This window comes from Ranitomeya imitator, chromosome 9 (assembly GCF_032444005.1).
Source record: "Ranitomeya imitator isolate aRanImi1 chromosome 9, aRanImi1.pri, whole genome shotgun sequence".
Classification (NCBI taxonomy): Eukaryota; Metazoa; Chordata; class Amphibia; order Anura; family Dendrobatidae; genus Ranitomeya; species Ranitomeya imitator.
Window position 1 is genome coordinate 31,229,171 of NC_091290.1, and position 18,966 is coordinate 31,248,136.

General features: G+C 47.1%; 1 protein-coding gene across 2 annotated transcripts in view; it reads right to left on the reverse strand.

Moving 5' to 3' along the window:
* Window positions 1-355: 355 nt before the first annotated feature.
* The window catches only part of LOC138648689 (spexin prohormone 2-like), a 29,153-nt gene continuing 10,542 nt past the window's right edge, over window positions 356-18,966 (reverse strand). Inside the window, exon 6 of one of the 2 annotated variants that reach the window (XM_069738485.1) lies at window positions 356-1,632. The gene's annotated coding sequence lies outside the window, so the exon portion shown is untranslated. The remainder of the gene's footprint in view (window positions 1,633-18,966) is intronic. The other variant, XR_011315177.1, reaches the window with a different exon arrangement.

Sequence of the window (18,966 nt, forward strand, 5' to 3'; positions counted from 1 at the left end):
CACTCTTGGCCAAACTCTGACATCTTTCAACTTCACGTTGTACAACAATTTTGCACATTTCAAACTATTTTACACAAGAGAACTGGCATAAATTGATTGATGGATCAGCCCCTGAAAGTACAGATCATGAGGTTTGAGTAGATCGAAAAAATGGCAAAGTTATCAATGCTAAAGGATGACAGAATTTGCAAGAAGCATGAGTGACGGACCATGTCGGAGAAGGCAGAGGACAGGTTTACAGGTATAGCAGAGTAATGCCACAAAGCTTTAGAAATTACGAACCAGTCTGAGTCGCTTATGTATCTCCATATAGGGAGAAAAAAGTGGCCAGAAATAAGCACAATGACCATAAATTGAAGAAAATATCATATAAAATCTTTATTAATACACAGAATATCACAAAAATGTAGAGATAAAACTTATGCCATGTAAATAGAGGCTGCGTCTTGATCCTAAATCCAAGATTAAAGCGAACAGATGTCCTAAATGGGTCAATCATACAATAGGACTCTGTGCTAACAATAGATAAGGACTACCAGCACCACCAGTACTACCAGTATCTGAAGAAAGAGTTTTTATCAATCTACATAGAGCTTAACACATGTGAGCTAAATGCCCATGCTGAGTAACTTACTATAACAAATGCAGGATCCATGCCATGTCCCTCAACCCCGACGCACGTTTCGTCTACACTTCTTCAATTTATGGTCATTGTGCTTACTTCTGGCCACTTTTTTTCTCCCTATACGGAGAGACATAGTGACTAAGACTGGTTCATAATGTCTTAGTAGTACAATATAATATATGGATCACACACCCCTGTTGATTTACAGCTTTAAAAATGACTAGATCATGAGTGGGGCCATCTTAGTTGAGTGGTGGGTTGGAAGTGAGGATGTCAAGGTGGACATATTGCTCAAGGAATTTCAAAAACTTCAAATTATACAGGCAGACACGTTAAAAGAAAAGAAAAAAAATCATGATTCAAAGCAAGCTGTTCTTTAGAATTGATTTATTTTGGATATTTGATATATTTCCAGCAATGTATGTCTGTTTGCTTAAACAAGAGACTATACATTGTTTTGTTTTGTTTTTTTTATAAAATTCTACTTTGAACATTCATTCTTCGTTACAATTAAACAAAAGCTGCTTACGAGTTATAACTGTATAGAAAATACACACTGTAACAAAGCGTTTCATCCAACCGTTAAGAAGAGGAATGGTCTAATACAAAGTTTGCCCTAAAGGAGAACTCAATCGAACATTTTCCAACAAAAGAATCTGATAGGCACCAATGATTCTTGAGGTTAGTGAAGGAAAAGTAAATGGAAATGTTTTCTTCATTCATTCCCTCAGACGGCAATTGTCTGATATTATGGCAATATCATGTGTATCGGACGCATCACACGTGTAGCTGAATCCTCGTTTTATGGAAAATGTGTCTCTACTATGATGAACGATACGCGGTTCTCGGACAATTTTGTATTAAGCTGCAGAAAAATCGTTGTGTATTACAATGTACTGTCTATTACAAGTAGAATTACTATAATGGTCAGGGTGGTGAGACCCAAGTGTTTAGCAGATGAAAAACTTCTAGTATTCTTATTGTTCACGGAAAATATCTTCTGTAACCTAGAAAAAAAAATGATTACAAGTTATAGTATTTTTTTTAAATCTAGAGCAAATTACAATTTGATTCGGATAGATTTACAGTACCTATAAAATATGAACATTTTTAATTTATATGATAAAAAATATATATTTATTGACAATGGTGTCATTGTCACTTATCTGGTGGGATGCGGGGGGCACCACACATCAAATGGTCGCTGTCATTTCAAGATTTATTTATTTTACTCACTTAGATAGCGACAATAATTCCCGCAGAGCTTTAGAGACATTATCGGTACTGTCCCCATTGGGGATCGCAATCTACAATACAAAAATAATTACCGTATATACTCGAGTATAAGCCGACCCGAGTATAAGCCGACCCCCCTAATTTTGCCACAAAAAACTGGGAAAACTTATTGACTCGAGTATAAGCCTAGGGTGGAAATGCAGCATTTACCGGTGAATTTCAAAAATAAAAATAGATCATTATTTCCCCATAGCTGTGCCATATAGTGCTCTACACCATTCATATTTCCCCATAGCTGTGCCCCATATAGTGCTCTGCACCGTTCACTGTGCCCCCTAGCTGTGCCATATACAGTGCTCTGCACCGTTCACTGTGCCCCATAGATGTGCCATATACGGTGCTCTGCACCGTTCATTGTGCCCCATAGATGTGCCATATACGGTGCCCTGCACCGTTCACTGTGCCCCCTAGCTGTGCCATATACAGTGCTCTGCACCGTTCACTGTGCCCCATAGATGTGCCATATACGGTGCTCTGCACCGTTCACTGTGCCCCATAGATGTGCCATATACAGTGCTCTGCACCGTTCATTGTGCCCCCTAGCTGTGCCATATACGGTGCTCTGCACCGTTCACTGTGCCCCCTAGCTGTGCCTTATACGGTGCTCTGCACCGTTCATTGTGCCCCCTAGCTGTGCCATATACGGTGCTCTGCACCGTTCACTGTGCCCCCTAGCTGTGCCTTATACGGTGCTCTGCACCGTTCATTGTGCCCCCTAGCTGTGCCTTATACGGTGCTCTGCACCGTTCATTGTGCCCCCTAGCTGTGCCTTATACGGTGCTCTGCACCGTTCACTGTGCCCCCTAGCTGTGCCTTATACGGTGCTCTGCACCGTTCATTGTGCCCCCTAGCTGTGCCTTATACGGTGCTCTGCACCGTTCACTGTGCCCCATAGATGTGCTCCATATACGGTGCCCTGCACCGTTCACTGTGCCCCATAGATGTGCCATATACGGTGCTCTGCACCGTTCATTGTGCCCCATAGATGTGCCATATACGGTGCTCTGCACCGTTCATTGTGCCCCCTAGCTGTGCCTTATACGGTGCTCTGCACCGTTCACTGTGCCCCATAGATGTGCTCCATATACGGTGCTCTGCACCGTTCATTGTGCCCCCTAGCTGTGCCTTATACGGTGCTCTGCACCGTTCACTGTGCCCCATAGATGCTCCACATTAATCTGTGCTGCCGCTGCTACTGCTGCAATAAAAAAAAAACAACACATACTCACCTCCCTTGATTGCAGCTCCCAGCGTCTCGTTCCGGCGCCTCCATCTTCCCGGCGTCTCTGCTCTGACTGATCAGGCAGAGGGCGCCGCGCACACTATATGCGTCATCGCGCCCTCTGCCTGATCAGTCAGAGAGCGCAGACGCCGGGAAGATGGAGGCGCCGGCCGGGAAGATGGATCGGCGCCCGGCGGCTGGAACGAGGACAGGTGAATATAACATACTCACCTAGTCCTGGCGATCCTCGCGCTGTCCCCTCCTGTCTTCGGCGCTGCAGCTTCTTTCTCTATCAGCGGTCACCGGCACCGCTGATTAGAGAAATGAATAAGCGGCTCCGCCCCTATGGGAGGTGGAGCCGCTTATTCATTTCTGTAATGAGCGGTCCCACGTGACCGCTGAAGAGAGGAAGAAGCTGCAGCGCCGAAGCCCGTGGGACGGCAGGGACAGCGCGAGGATCGCTGGGACTAGGTAAGTATACCCCAGCGCCCTCAGCCCCTCACCTGCCGACCCCACCGCTACCGTGACTCGAGTATAAGCCGAGGGGGGCACTTTCAGCCCTAAAATTTGGGCTGAAAATCTCGGCTTATACTCGAGTATATACGGTAACCTGATCGATAAACGGCGTAGCGACAAAAAAATCAAAACACCAGAATTACATATTTTTGGTCACCGCAACATTGCATTAAAATGCAATAACGGGCGATCAAAAGATTGTATCTGCATAAAAATTGTATCTTTAATAATGTCAGCTTGTCACGCAAAAAATAAGCCCTCAGGCGGCCCCAGAGCGCGAAAAATGGAGACTCTACGGGTATCGGGAAATGTGCGCATTTTTTTGAATTTTTTTCACCACTTGGATAAAATAGAACCTAGAAATGTTTGCTGTCTATGAATTCGTAATGACCTGGAGAATCACAATGGCAGGTCAGTTTTAGCATTTAGTGAATCTAGCAAAAAAGCCAAACAAAAAACAAGTGTGGGATTGCACTTTTTTTGCAATTTCACCGCACTTGGAGCTTTTTTCCCATTTTCTGTTACACGACATGGTAAAACCAATGGTATCGTTCAAAAGTACAACTTGTCCCACAAAAATTAAGCCCTCACATGGCCATATTGACAGAAAAATTAAAAAAGTTATGGCTCTGGGAAGAAGGGGAGCGAAAAACGAAAACGCAAAAAAGAAAAAAGCTCCGGTCATGAGGGGGTTAACTTTTCACTTCCCGTATGCATCTATAAGCTTAACCAATAACTCACAGATTTCACTGTCTTTACCAGTCTGTCTGATAACATATAGAAGGACAGATTTATAAAGACTAGATGGTGGCCCGATTCGAACGCATCGGGCATTCTAGAATATGTATGTAATTTATTTATGAAGATTTAAGAATAATGCAATTAATACACAGGATTTTCCAGGTAAAATATATACATTATCAGTGAAGCGGTGTTTATTCTCTCCCTCACAGACTGTCCTCCATGTTATTCTTTCCCTCACAGACTGTCCTCCATGTTATTCTCTCCCTCACAGACTGTCCTCCATGTTATTCTCGCCCTCACAGACTGTCCTCCATGTTATTCTCTCCCTCACAGACTGTCCTCCATGTTATTCTCTCCCTCACAGACTGTCCTCCATGTTATTCTCGCCCTCACAGACTGTCCTCCATGTTATTCTCGCCCTCACAGACTGTCCTTCATGTTATTCTCACCCTCTCAGACTGTCCTCCATGTTATTCCCTCCCTCACAGACTGTCCTTCCTGTTATTCTCGCCCTCACAGACTGTCCTTCATGTTATTCTCTCCCTCTCAGACTGTCCTCCATATTATTCTCTCCCTCGCAGACTGTCCTCCATGTTATTCTCTCCCTCACAGACTGTCCTTCATGTTATTCTCACCCTCACAGCCTGACCTTCCTGTTATTCTCTGCCTCACAGACTGTCCTCCATGTTATTTTCTCTCTCACAGACTGTCCTTCATGTTATTCTCACCCTCACAGCCTGACCTTCCTGTTATTCTCTGCCTCACAGACTGTCCTCCATATTATTCTCTCCCTCACAGACTGTCCTTCATGTTATTCCCTCCCTCACAGACTGTCCTTCATGTTATTCTTGCCTTCACAGACTGTCCTCCATGTAATTATCTCCCTCACAGACTGTCCTCCATGTTATTCTCTCCCTCACAGACTGTCCTCCATGTTATTCTCTCCCTCACAGACTGTCCTCCATGTTATTCTCTCCCTCACAGACTGTCCTCCATGTTATTCTCTCCCTCACACACTGTCCTCCATGTTATTCTCTCCCTCACAGACTGTCCTCCATGTTATTCTCTCCCTCACAGATTGTCCTCCATGTTATTCTCTCCCTCACAGACTATCCTTCATGTCATTCTCATTCTAGTATATGTATGTAGTTTATTTATCAACGCTGATTGGTCGAGGCCGGCCGGGCACGACCAATCAGCGACGCGGGATTTCGGTTACAAACAGACCCTTAGACAATTATATATAAAGATGGGATTGTGCTATCGCCCTATATCAATTCTCCCCTATGCTTCAAAACTACTGGAATAACACGTCCATCTTGAACTGACCTCCCATCTATCTTCCAGCTCCCTCTTCGACCACTTACAATCAGGCTTCCGGTCACACCACTCCACTGAAACCGCCTTAACTAAGGTCACCAATGACCTATTAACCGCCAAGAGCAAGCGACACTACTCTGTCCTCCTCCTCCTGGACCTGTCCTCTGCCTTTGACACAGTGGACCATTCCCTGTTGCTGCGGACCCTCTCATCCCTTGGCATGACAGACTTGGCCCTATCCTGGATCTCGTCATACCTAACTGACTGGACATTCAGCGTCTCCCACTCACACACCACCTCCTCACCTCACCCCTTATCTGTCGGAGTCCCGCAAGGTTCAGTTCTAGGGCCCCTGCCCTTCTCCATCTACACCTTTGGCCTGGGACAGCTCATAGAATCTCACGGCTTTCAGTATCATCTCTATGCTGACGACACACAGATTTACATCTCTGGACCAGATATCACCACCCTCCTAACCAGAATCCCTCAATGTCTGTCCACTATTTCATCCTTCTTCTCCGCTAGATTTCTAAAACTTAACATGGACAAAACAGAATTCATCATCTTTCCCCCATCTCACCCGACCCCCCCAACGAACCTATCCATCACAGTAAATGGCTGCCCACTCTCCCCAGTCCCACAAGCTCGCTATCTTGGGGTAATCCTTGACACTGATCTCTCCTTCAAACCACATATCCAAGCCCTTTCCACTTCCTGCCTTCAACTCAAAAATATTTCACGGAACCGTGCATTCCTAAACCAAGAATATGCAAACCCTAGTCCATGCCCTCATCATCTCTTGCCTCGACTACTGTAACCTCCTGCTCTGTGACCTCCCCTCTAACACTCTTGCACCCCTCCAATCTATTCTAAACTCTGCTGCCTGACTAATCCATCTGTCCTCCCGCTATTCCCCAGCCTCTCCCCTCTGTCAATCCCTTCACTGGCTCCCCATTACCCAGAGACTCCAGTACAAAAGCCTAACAATGACATACAAAGCCATCCACAACCTGTGTCCTCCATACATCTGTGACCTTGTCTCCTGGTACTTTCCTGCACGCAACCTCCGATCCTCACAAGATCTCCTTCTCTACTCCCCTCTTATCTCTTCCCACAGTCGCATACAAGATTTCTCTCACGCATCCCCCTACTCTGGAACTCTCTACCACAACATATCAGACTCTCACCTACCAGCGAAACCTTCAAAAAGAACCTGAAGACCTACCTCTTCCGACAAGCCTACAACCTGCAGTAACCACTAATCGACCAAACCGCTGCATGACCAGCTTTACCCTCACCTACTGTATCCTCATCCATCCCTTGTAGATTGTGAGCCACCGCAGGCAGGGTCCTCTCTCCTCCTGTACCAGTTGTGACTTGTATTGTTCAAGATTATTGTACTTGTTTTTATTATGTATACCCCTCCTCACATGTAAAGCGCCATGGAATAAATGGCGCTATAATAAGAAATAATAATAATAATTGAACAGGAATAAACAGGGGACAGTCACTGTGATTATGCATGCTGCTGCTCTCAGCTAAATAATTTTTCTCTGGCTCTCACAGTGCTGCTGTCTCCTCTATCTCCTCTCTGGCTCTCACTATGCTGCTGTCTCCTCTATCTCCTCTCTGGTTCTCACTGTGCTGCTGTCTCCTCTATCTCCTCTCTGGTTCTCACTGTGCTGCTGTCTCCTCTATCTCCTCTCTGGCTCTCACTATGCTGCTGTCTCCTCTATCTACTCTCTGGCTCTCACTGTGCTGCTGTCTCCTCTATCTCCTCTCTGGTTCTCACTGTGCTGCTGTCTCCTCTATCTCCTCTCTGGTTCTCACTGTGCTGCTGTCTCCTCTATCTCCTCTCTGGTTCTCACTATGCTGCTGTCTCCTCTATCTCCTCTCTGGTTCTCACTTTGCTTTGGTCATCTCTATCTCCTCTCTGGCTCTCACTGTGCTGCTGTCTCCTCTATCTCCTCTCTGGCTCTCACTGTGCTGCTGTCTCCTCTATCTCCTCTCTGGCTCTCACTGTGCTGCTGTCTCCTCTATCTCCTCTCTTGCTCTCACTGTGATGCTGTCTTCTCTATCTCCTTTCTGGCTCTCACTGTGCAGCTGTCTCCACTATCTCCTCTCTGGCTCTCACTGTGCTGCTGTCTTCTCTATCTCCTTTCTGGCTCTCACTTTGCTGCTGTCTCCACTATCTCCTCTCTGGCTCTCACTGTGCTGCTGTCTCCTCTATCTCCTCTCTGGTTCTCACTGTGCTGCTGTCTCCTCTATCTCCTCTCTGGCTCTCACTATGCTGCTGTCTCCTCTGTTGTGAATTCTGTGGCAGAGCTCCCTCCTGTGGTCACAAGTGGTACTTCGGCTGATTCTCTCTGTGAGCTTCCGTTGGTGGAGGAAAGTGGTACTGCGGCTTCTGAGTTTCCTTCCTCAGGTGATGTGGTGAAGTCATTAGGTGCTGCTCTATTTAACTCCACCTAGTTCTTTGATCCTGGCTTCCAGTCAATGTTCTAGTATTGGACCTGTTTCCTCCTGGAGCGTTCCTGTGGCCTGCTGCTCTGCATAGCTAAGTTCCGCTTTTGCTTTTTGTTTGCTGTTTTTTTTCTGTCCAGCTTGCTTATTTGTTTTCTCGTGCTTGCTGGAAGCTCTGGGACGCAGAGGGTGTACCTCCGTGCCGTTAGTTCGGTACGGAGGGTCTTTTTGCCCCCTTTGCGTGGTTGTTTGTAGGGTTTTGTGTTGACCGCAAAGTTACCTTTCCTATCCTCGCTCTGTTCAGAAAGTCGGGCCTCACTTTGCTAAATCTATTTCATCTCTACGTTTGTCTTTTCATCTTAACTCACAGTCATTATATGTGGGGGCTGCCTTTTCCTATGGGGTATTTCTCTGAGGCAAGGTAGGCTTATTTTCTATCTTCAGGCTAGCTAGTTTCTCAGACTGTGCCGAGTTGCATAGGGAGCGTTAGGCGCAATCCACGGCTGCCTCTAGTTGTGTTGGAGAGGATTAGGGATTGCGGTCAGCAGAGTTTCCACGTCTCAGAGCTCGTTCTATGTTTTTGGGTTATTGTCAGGTCACTGTATGTGCTCTGACTCCTATGTCCATTGTGGTACTGAATTACCTTATCATAACAGTACTGGAAGCCAAGTACTAATGATTCTCAATAGAGGGAAAAAAGAAGTTCTGAGACCATTTTTTTTTCTCTGCACTGTGTTTTGCCTTTTTTTTCCCCTAGATATTTGGGTGGTTCAGAACACAGGTGTAGCGATGGACATTAAAAGTCTGTCTTCATGTGTGGATCAGCTCACGGCAAGAGTACAAAATATTCAAGACTTTGTGGTTCAGAATTCTATGTTAGAACCGAGAATTCCTATTCCTGATTTGTTTTTTGGAGATAGAACTAAATTTCTGAGTTTCAAAAATAATTGTAAACTATTTCTAGCTTTGAAACCTCGCTCCTCTGGTGACCCAGTTCAACAAGTTAGGATCATTATTTCTTTTTTATGTGGCGACCCTCAGGACTGGGCATTTTCTCTTGCGTCAGGAGATCCTGCATTAAGTAATATCGATGCGTTTTTCCTGGCTCTCGGATTGCTGTACGATGAACCTAATTCAGTGGATCAGGCAGAGAAAAATTTGCTGGCTCTGTGTCAGGGTCAGGATGAGATAGAGGTATATTGTCAGAAATTTAGAAAGTGGTCCGTACTCACTCAATGGAATGAAGGTGCGCTCGCAGCTATTTTCAGAAAGGGTCTCTCTGAAGCCCTTAAGGATGTCATGGTGGGATTTCCTATGCCTGCTGGTCTGAATGAGTCTATGTCTTTGGCTATTCAGATCGGTCGACGCTTGCGTGAGCGTAAATCTGTGCACCATTTGGCGGTATTACCTGAGCTTAAACCTGAGCCTATGCAGTGCGATAGGACTTTGACCAGAGTTGAACGGCAAGAACACAGACGTCTGAATGGGCTGTGTTTCTACTGTGGTGATTCCACTCATGCTATCTCTGATTGTCCTAAGCGCACTAAGCGGTTCGCTAGGTCTGCCACCATTGGTACGGTACAGTCAAAATTTCTTCTGTCCGTTACCTTTATCTGCTCTTTGTCATCGTATTCTGTCATGGCATTTGTGGATTCAGGCGCTGCCCTGAATTTGATGGACTTGGAGTATGCTAGGCGTTGTGGGTTTTTCTTGGAGCCCTTGCAGTGTCCTATTCCATTGAGAGGAATTGATGCTACGCCTTTGGCCAAGAATAAGCCTCAGTACTGGACCCAGCTGACCATGTGCATGGCTCCTGCACATCAGGAGGTTATTCGCTTTCTGGTGTTGCATAATCTGCATGATGTGGTCGTGTTGGGGTTGCCATGGCTACAAGTCCATAATCCAGTATTAGATTGAAAATCCATGTCTGTGTCCAGCTGGGGTTGTCAGGGGGTACATGGTGATGTCCCATTTCTGACTATTTCGTCATCCACCCCTTCTGAGGTTCCAGAGTTCTTGTCTGATTACCGGGATGTATTTGATGAGCCCAAGTCCGATACCCTACCTCCGCATAGGGATTGTGATTGTGCTATCGATTTGATTCCTGGTAGTAAATTCCCAAAAGGTCGACTGTTTAATTTGTCTGTGCCTGAGCACGCCGCTATGCGGAGTTATGTGAAGGAGTCCTTGGAGAAGGGGCATATTCGCCCGTCATCGTCGCCATTGGGAGCAGGGTTCTTTTTTGTAGCCAAGAAGGATGGTTCGCTGAGACCTTGTATAGATTACCGCCTTCTAAATAAGATCACGGTTAAATTTCAGTACCCCTTGCCGTTGTTATCCGATTTGTTTGCTCAGATTAAGGGGGCTAGTTGGTTCATCAAGATAGATCTTCGTGGTGCGTATAATCTTGTGCGTATTAAGCGAGGCGATGAATGGAAAACTGCATTTAATACGCCCGAGGGCCATTTTGAGTATCTAGTAATGCCATTTGGACTTGCCAATGCTCCATCAGTGTTTCAGTTCTTTATGCATGACATCTTCCGAGAGTACCTGGATAAATTCCTGATTGTGTACTTGGATGACATTTTGATCTTCTCGGATGATTGGGAGTCTCATGTGAAGCAGGTCAGAACGGTGTTTCAGGTCCTGCGTGCTAATTGTTTGTTTGTGAAGGGATCAAAGTGTCTCTTTGGTGTTCAGAAGGTTTCATTTTTGGGGTTCATCTTTTCCCCTTCTACTATCGAGATGGACCCTGTTAAGGTCCAAGCCATCCATGATTGGACTCAGCCGACATCTCTGAAAAGTCTGCAAAAGTTCCTGGGCTTTGCTAATTTTTATCGTCGCTTCATCTGCAATTTTTCTAGTATTGCTAAACCATTGACTGATTTGACCAAGAAGGGTGCTGATGTGGTCAATTGGTCTTCTGCTGCTGTGGAAGCTTTTCAAGAGTTGAAGCGTCGTTTTTCTTCTGCCCCTGTGTTGTGTCAACCAGATGTTTCGCTTCCATTCCAGGTCGAGGTTGATGCTTCTGAGATTGGAGCAGGGGCTGTTTTGTCGCAGAGAAGTTCTGATTGCTCGGTGATGAAACCATGCGCCTTCTTTTCCAGGAAGTTTTCGCCTACTGAGCGAAATTACGATGTGGGCAATCGAGAGTTGCTGGCCATGAAGTGGGCATTCGAGGAGTGGCGTCATTGGCTTGAAGGAGCTAAGCATCGCGTGGTGGTCTTGACTGATCATAAGAACTTGACTTATCTCGAGACTGCCAAGCGGTTCAATCCTAGACAGGCTCGTTGGTCGCTGTTTTTTGCCTGTTTTGACTTTGTGATTTCGTACCTTCCAGGCTCTAAAAATGTGAAGGCGGATGCTCTGTCTAGGAGTTTTGTGCCCGACTCTCCGGGTTTATCTGAGCCGGCGGGTATCCTCAAAGAGGGAGTAATTGTGTCTGCCATCTCCACTGATTTGCGGCGGGGTGCTGCAAAAATTTCAGGCTATTAAACCTGATCGTTGCCCAGCGGAGAAACTGTTTGTCCCTGATAGGTGGACGAATAAAGTTATCTCTGAGGTTCATTGTTCGGTGTTGGCTGGTCATCCTGGAATCTTTGGTACCAGAGAGTTAGTGGCTAGATCCTTTTGGTGGCCATCTCTGTCGCGGGATGTGCGTTCTTTTGTGCAGTCCTGTGGGATTTGTGCTCGGGCTAAGCCCTGCTGTTCTCGTGCCAGTGGGTTGCTTTTGCCCTTGCCGATCCCGAAGAGGCCTTGGACACATATTTCAGATCTTCCCGTCTCTCAAAAGATGTCAGTCATTTGGGTGGTCTGTGATCGCTTCTCTAAGATGGTCCATTTGGTACCCTTGTCTAAATTGACTTCCTCCTCTGATTTGGTGCCATTGTTCTTCCAGCATGTGGTTTGTTTACATGGCATTCCAGAGAATATCGTTTCTGACAGAGGTTCCCAGTTTGTTTTGAGGTTTTGGCGAGCCTTTTGTGGTAGGATGGGCATTGACTTGTCTTTCTCCTCGGCTTTCCATCCTCAGACTAATGGCCAGACCGAACGAACCAATCAGACCTTGGAAACATATCTGAGATGCTTTGTTTCTGCTGATCAGGATGACTGGGTGTCCTTTTTGCCTTTGGCTGAGTTCGCCCTTAATAATCGGGCCAGCTCGGCTACCTTGGTTTCGCCGTTTTTCTGCAACTCTGGGTTCCATCCTCGTTTCTCTTCAGGGCAGGTTGAGTCTTCGGACTGTCCTGGTGTGGATACTGTGGTGGACAGGTTGCAGCAGATTTGGACTCATGTAGTGGACAATTTGACCTTGTCCCAGGAGAAGGCTCAACGTTTCGCTAATCGCAGACGCTGTGTGGGTCCCCGACTTCGTGTTGGGGATTTGGTTTGGTTATCTTCTCGTCATATTCCTATGAAGGTTTCCTCTCCTAAGTTTAAACCTCGTTTCATTGGTCCGTATAGGATTTCTGAGGTTCTTAATCCTGTGTCTTTTCGTCTGACCCTTCCAGATTCTTTTTCCATACATAACGTATTCCATAGGTCATTGTTGCGGAGATACGTGGCACCTGTGGTTCCATCTGTTGATCCTCCTGCCCCGGTTTTGGTGGAGGGGGAGTTGGAGTATATTGTGGAGAAGATTTTGGATTCTCGTGTTTCAAGACGGAAACTCCAGTATCTGGTTAAGTGGAAGGGTTATGCTCAGGAAGATAATTCCTGGGTCTTTGCCTCTGATGTCCATGCTCCCGATCTTGTTCGTGCCTTTCATATGGTTCATCCTGGTCGTCCTGGGGGCTCTGGTGAGGGTTCGGTGACCCCTCCTCAAGGGGGGGGTACTGTTGTGAATTCTGTGGCAGAGCTCCCTCCTGTGGTCACAAGTGGTACTTCGGCTGATTCTCTCTGTGAGCTTCCGTTGGTGGAGGAAAGTGGTACTGCGGCTTCTGAGTTTCCTTCCTCAGGTGATGTGGTGAAGTCGTTAGGTGCTGCTCTATTTAACTCCACCTAGTTCTTTGATCCTGGCTTCCAGTCAATGTTCTAGTATTGGACCTGTTTCCTCCTGGAGCGTTCCTGTGGCCTGCTGCTCTGCATAGCTAAGTTCCGCTTTTGCTTTTTGTTTGCTGTTTTTTTTCTGTCCAGCTCGCTTATTTGTTTTCTCGTGCTTGCTGGAAGCTCTGGGACGCAGAGGGTGTACCTCCGTGCCGTTAGTTCGGTACGGAGGGTCTTTTTGCCCCCTTTGCGTGGTTGTTTGTAGGGTTTTGTGTTGACCGCAAAGTTACCTTTCCTATCCTCGCTCTGTTCAGAAAGTCGGGCCTCACTTTGCTAAATCTATTTCATCTCTACGTTTGTCTTTTCATCTTAACTCACAGTCATTATATGTGGGGGCTGCCTTTTCCTTTGGGGTATTTCTCTGAGGCAAGGTAGGCTTATTTTCTATCTTCAGGCTAGCTAGTTTCTCAGGCTGTGCCGAGTTGCATAGGGAGCGTTAGGCGCAATCCACGGCTGCCTCTAGTTGTGTTGGAGAGGATTAGGGATTGCGGTCAGCAGAGTTTTCATGTCTCAGAGCTCGTTCTATGTTTTTGGGTTATTGTCAGGTCACTGTATGTGCTCTGACTCCTATGTCCATTGTGGTACTGAATTACCTTATCATAACACTCCTCTATCTACTCTCTGGCTCTCACTGTGCTGCTGTCTCCTCTATCTCCTCTCTGGTTCTCACTGTGCTGCTGTCTCCTCTATCTCCTCTCTGCCTCTCACTATGCTGCTGTCTCCTCTATCTACTCTCTGGCTCTCACTATGCTGCTGTCTCTATCTCCTTTCTGCCTCTCACTGTGCTGCTGTCTCCTCTATCTCCTCTCTGGTTCTCACTGTGCTGCTGTCTCCTCTATCTCCTTTCTGGCTCTCACTGTGCTGCTGTCTCTATCTCCTCTCTGGCTCTCACTATGCTGCTGTCTCCTCTATCTCCTCTCTGGCTTTCATTGTGCTGCTGTTTTCTCTATCTCCTCTCTGGCTCTCACTGTGCTGCTGTCTCCTCTATCTCCTCTCTGGTTCTCACTTTGCTTTGGTCATCTCTATCTCCTCTCTGGCTCTCATTGTGCTGCTGTCTTCTCTATCTCCTCTCTGGCTCTCACTGTGCTGCTGTCTTCTCTATCTCCTCTCTGGCTCTCACTGTGCTGCTGTCTCCTCTATCTCCTCTCTGGTTCTCACTTTGCTTCGGTCATCTCTATGTCCTCTCTGGCTCTCACTGTGCTGCTGTCTCCTTTATCTCATCTCTGGCTTTCACTGTGCTGCTGTCTTCTCTATCTCCTCTCTGGCTCTCACTGTGCTGCTGTCTCCTCTATCTCCTCTCTGGTTCTCACTATGCTGCTGTCTCCTCTATCTCCTCTCTGGTTCTCACTTTGCTTTGGTAATCTCTATCTCCTCTCTGGCTCTCACTGTGCTGCTGTCTCCTCTATCTCCTCTCTGGCTCTCACTGTGCTGCTGTCTCCTCTATCTCATAGTAACATAGTAACATAGTAACATAGTTAGTAAGGCCGAAAAAAGACATTTGTCCATCCAGTTCAGCCTATATTCCATCATAATAAATACCCAGATCTACGTCCTTCTACAGAACCTAATAATTGTATGATACAATATTGTTCTGCTCCAGGAAGATATCCAGGCCTCTCTTGAACCCCTCGACTGAGTTCGCCATCACCACCTCCTCAGGCAAGCAATTCCAGATTCTCACTGCCCTAACAGTAAAGAGTCCTCTTCTATGTTGGTGGAAAAACCTTCTCTCCTCCAGACGCAAAGAATGCCCCCTTGTGCCCGTCACCTTCCTTGGTATAAACAGATCCTCAGCGAGATATTTGTATTGTCCCCTTATATACTTATACATGGTTATTAGATCGCCCCTCAGTTGTCTTTTTTCTAGACTAAATAATCCTAATTTCGCTAATCTATCTGGGTATTGTAGTTCTCCCATCCCCTTTATTAATTTTGTTGCCCTCCTTTGTACTCTCTCTAATTCCATTATATCCTTCCTGAGCACCGGTGCCCAAAACTGGACACAGTACTCCATGTGCGGTCTAACTAGGGATTTGTACAGAGGCAGTATAATGCTCTCATCATGTGTATCCAGACCTCTTTTAATGCACCCCATGATCCTGTTTGCCTTGGCAGCTGCTGCCTGGCACTGGCTGCTCCAGGTAAGTTTATCATTAACTAGGATCCCCAAGTCCTTCTCCCTGTCAGATTTACCCAGTGGTTTCCCGTTCAGTGTGTAATGGTGATATTGATTCCCTCTTCCCATGTGTATAACCTTACATTTATCATTGTTAAACCTCATCTGCCACCTTTCAGCCCAAGTTTCCAACTTATCCAGATCCATCTGTAGCAGAATACTATCTTCTCTTGTATTAACTGCTTTACATAGTTTTGTATCATCTGCAAATATCGATATTTTACTGTGTAAACCTTCTACCAGATCATTAATGAATATGTTGAAGAGAACAGGTCCCAATACTGACCCCTGCGGTACCCCACTGGTCACAGCGACCCAGTTAGAGACTATACCATTTATAACCACCCTCTGCTTTCTATCACTAAGCCAGTTACTAACCCATTTACACACATTTTCCCCCAGACCAAGCATTCTCATTTTGTGTACCAACCTCTTGTGCGGCACGGTATCAAACGCTTTGGAAAAATCGAGATATACCACGTCCAATGACTCACCGTGGTCCAGTCTATCTCCTCTCTGGCTCTCACTGTGCTGCTGTCTCCACTATCTCTTCTCTGGCTCTCACTGTGCTGCTGTCTCCTCTATCTCCTCTCTGGTTCTCACTGTGCTGCTGTCTTCTCTATCTCCTTTCTGGCTCTCACTGTGCTGCTGTCTCCACTATCTCCTCTCTGGCTCTCACTGTGCTGCTGTCTCCTCTATCTCCTCTCTGGTTCTCACTGTGCTGCTGTCTTCTCTATCTCCTTTCTGGCTCTCACTGTGCTGCTGTCTCCTCTATCTCCTCTCTGGTTCTCACTGTGCTGCTGTCTCCTCTATCTCCTCTCTGGTTCTCACTGTGCTGCTGTCTCCTTTATCTCCTATATGGCTCTCACTATGCTGCTGTCTCCTCTATCTCCTCTCTGGTTCTCACTGTGCTGCTGTCTCCTCTATCTCCTCTCTGGCTCTCACTATGCTGCTGTCTCCTCTATCTACTCTCTGGCTCTCACTGTGCTGCTGTCTCTATCTCTCCTCTGGCTCTCACTGTGCTGCTGTCTCTATCTCCTCTCTGGTTCTCACTGTGCTGCTGTCTTCTCTATCTCCTCTCTGGTTATCACTGTGCTGCTGTCTTCTCTATCTCCTTTCTGGCTCTCACTGTGCTGCTGTCTCCTCTATCTCCTCTCTGGTTCTCACTGTGCTGCTGTCTCCTCTATCTCCTCTCTGGTTCTCACTGTGCTGCTGTCTCCTTTATCTCCTATATGGCTCTCACTATGCTGCTGTCTCCTCTATCTCCTCTCTGGTTCTCACTGTGCTGCTGTCTCCTCTATCTCCTCTCTGGCTCTCACTATGCTGCTGTCTCCTCTATCTACTCTCTGGCTCTCACTGTGCTGCTGTCTCTATCTCTCCTCTGGCTCTCACTGTGCTGCTGTCTCTATCTCCTCTCTGGTTCTCACTGTGCTGCTGTCTCCTCTATCTCCTCTCTGGTTATCACTGTGCTGCTGTCTTCTCTATCTCCTTTCTGGCTCTCACTGTGCTGCTGTCTCCTCTATCTCCTCTCTGGTTCTCACTGTGCTGCTGTCTCCTCTATCTCCTCTCTGGTTCTCACTGTGCTGCTGTCTCCTCTATCTCCTCTCTGGCTCTCACTATGCTGCTGTCTCCTCTATCTCCTCTCTGGTTCTCACTGTGCTGCTGTCTCCTCTATCTCCTCTCTGGCTCTCACTGTACTGCTGTCTTCTCTATCTCCTCTCTGGTTCTCACTGTGCTGCTGTCTCCTCTATTTCCTCTCTGGTTCTCACTGTGCTGCTGTCTCCTCTATCTCCTCTCTGGCTCTCACTATGCTGCTGTCTCCTCTATCTACTCTCTGGCTCTCACTGTGCTGCTGTCTCTATCTCCTCTCTGGCTCTCACTGTGTTGCTGTCTTCTCTATCTCCTCTCTGGCTCTCACTGTGCTGCTGTCCCCTCTATCTCCTCTCTGGCTCTCACTGTGCTGCTGTCTCCTCTATCGCCTCTCTGGCTCTCACTGTGCTGCTGTCTCCTCTATCTCCTCTCTTGCTCTCACTGTGCTGCTGTCTCCTCTATCTCCTCTCTGGCTCTCACTGTGCTGCTGTCTCCTATCTCCTCTCTGGTTCTCATTGTTCTGCTGTCTCCTCTATCTCCTTTCTGGCTCTCACTGTGCTGCTGTCTCCTCTATCTCCTCTCTGGCTCTCACTGTGCTGCTGTCTTCTCTAACTCCTTTCTGGCTCTCGCTGTGCTGCTGTCTTCTCTATCTCCTCTCTGGTTCTCACTGTGCTGCTGTCTTCTCTATCTCCTCCCTGGCTCTCACTGTGCTGCTGTCTTCTCTATCTCCTCTCTGGCTCTCACTGTGCTGCTGTCTTCTCTAACTCCTTTCTGGTTCTCACTGTGCTGCTGTCTCCTCTATCTCCTCTCTGGTTCTCACTGTGCTGCTGTCTTCTCTATCTCCTTTCTGGCTCTCACTATACTGCTGTCTCCTCTATCTCCTCTCTGGCTCTCACTGTGCTGCTGTATCCTCTATCTCCTCTCTGGCTCTCACTGTGCTGCTGTCTACTCTATCTCCTCTCTTGCTCTCACTGTGCTGCTGTCTTCTCTATCTCCTTTCTGGCTCTCACTGTGCTGCTGTCTCTACTATCTCCTCTCTGGCTCTCACTGTGCTGCTGTCTCCTCTATCTCCTCTCTGGTTCTCACTGTGCTGCTGTCTTCTCTATCTCCTCTCTGGTTCTCACTGTGCTGCTGTCTTCTCTATCTCCTTTCTGGCTCTCACTGTGCTGCTGTCTCCTCTATCTCCTCTCTGGTTCTCACTGTGCTGCTGTCTCCTCTATCTCCTCTCTGGTTCTCACTGTGCTGCTGTCTCCTTTATCTCCTCTCTGGCTCTCACTATGCTGCTGTCTCCTCTATCTCCTTTCTGGTTCTCACTGTGCTGCTGTCTCCTCTATCTCCTCTCTGGCTCTCACTATGCTGTTGTCTCCTCTATCTACTCTCTGGCTCTCACTGTGCTGCTGTCTCTATCTCCTCTCTGGCTCTCACTGTGCTGCTGTCTCTATCTCCTCTCTGGTTCTTACTGTGCTGGTGTCTTCTCTATCTCCTTTCTGGCTCTCACTGTGCTGCTGTCTCCACTATCTCCTCTCTGGCTCTCACTGTGCTGCTGTCTCCTCTATCTCCTCTCTGGTTATCACTGTGCTGCTGTCTTCTCTATCTCCTTTCTTGTTCTCACTGTGCTGCTGTCTCCTCTATCTCCTCTCTGGCTCTCACTGTGCTGCTGTCTTCTCTATCTCCTCTCTGGTTCTCACTGTGCTGCTGTCTCCTCTATCTCCTCTCTGGTTCTCACTGTGCTGCTGTCTCCTCTATCTCCTCTCTGGCTCTCACTATGCTGCTGTCTCCTCTATCTCCTCTCTGGCTCTCACTGTGCTGCTGTCTCTATCTCCTCTCTGGCTCTCACTGTGTTGCTGTCTTCTCTATCTCCTCTCTGGCTCTAACAGTGCTGCTGTCTTCTCTATCTCCTCTCTGGTTCTCACTGTGCTGCTGTCTTCTCTATCTCCTCTCTGGCTCTCACTGTGCTGCTGTCTTCTC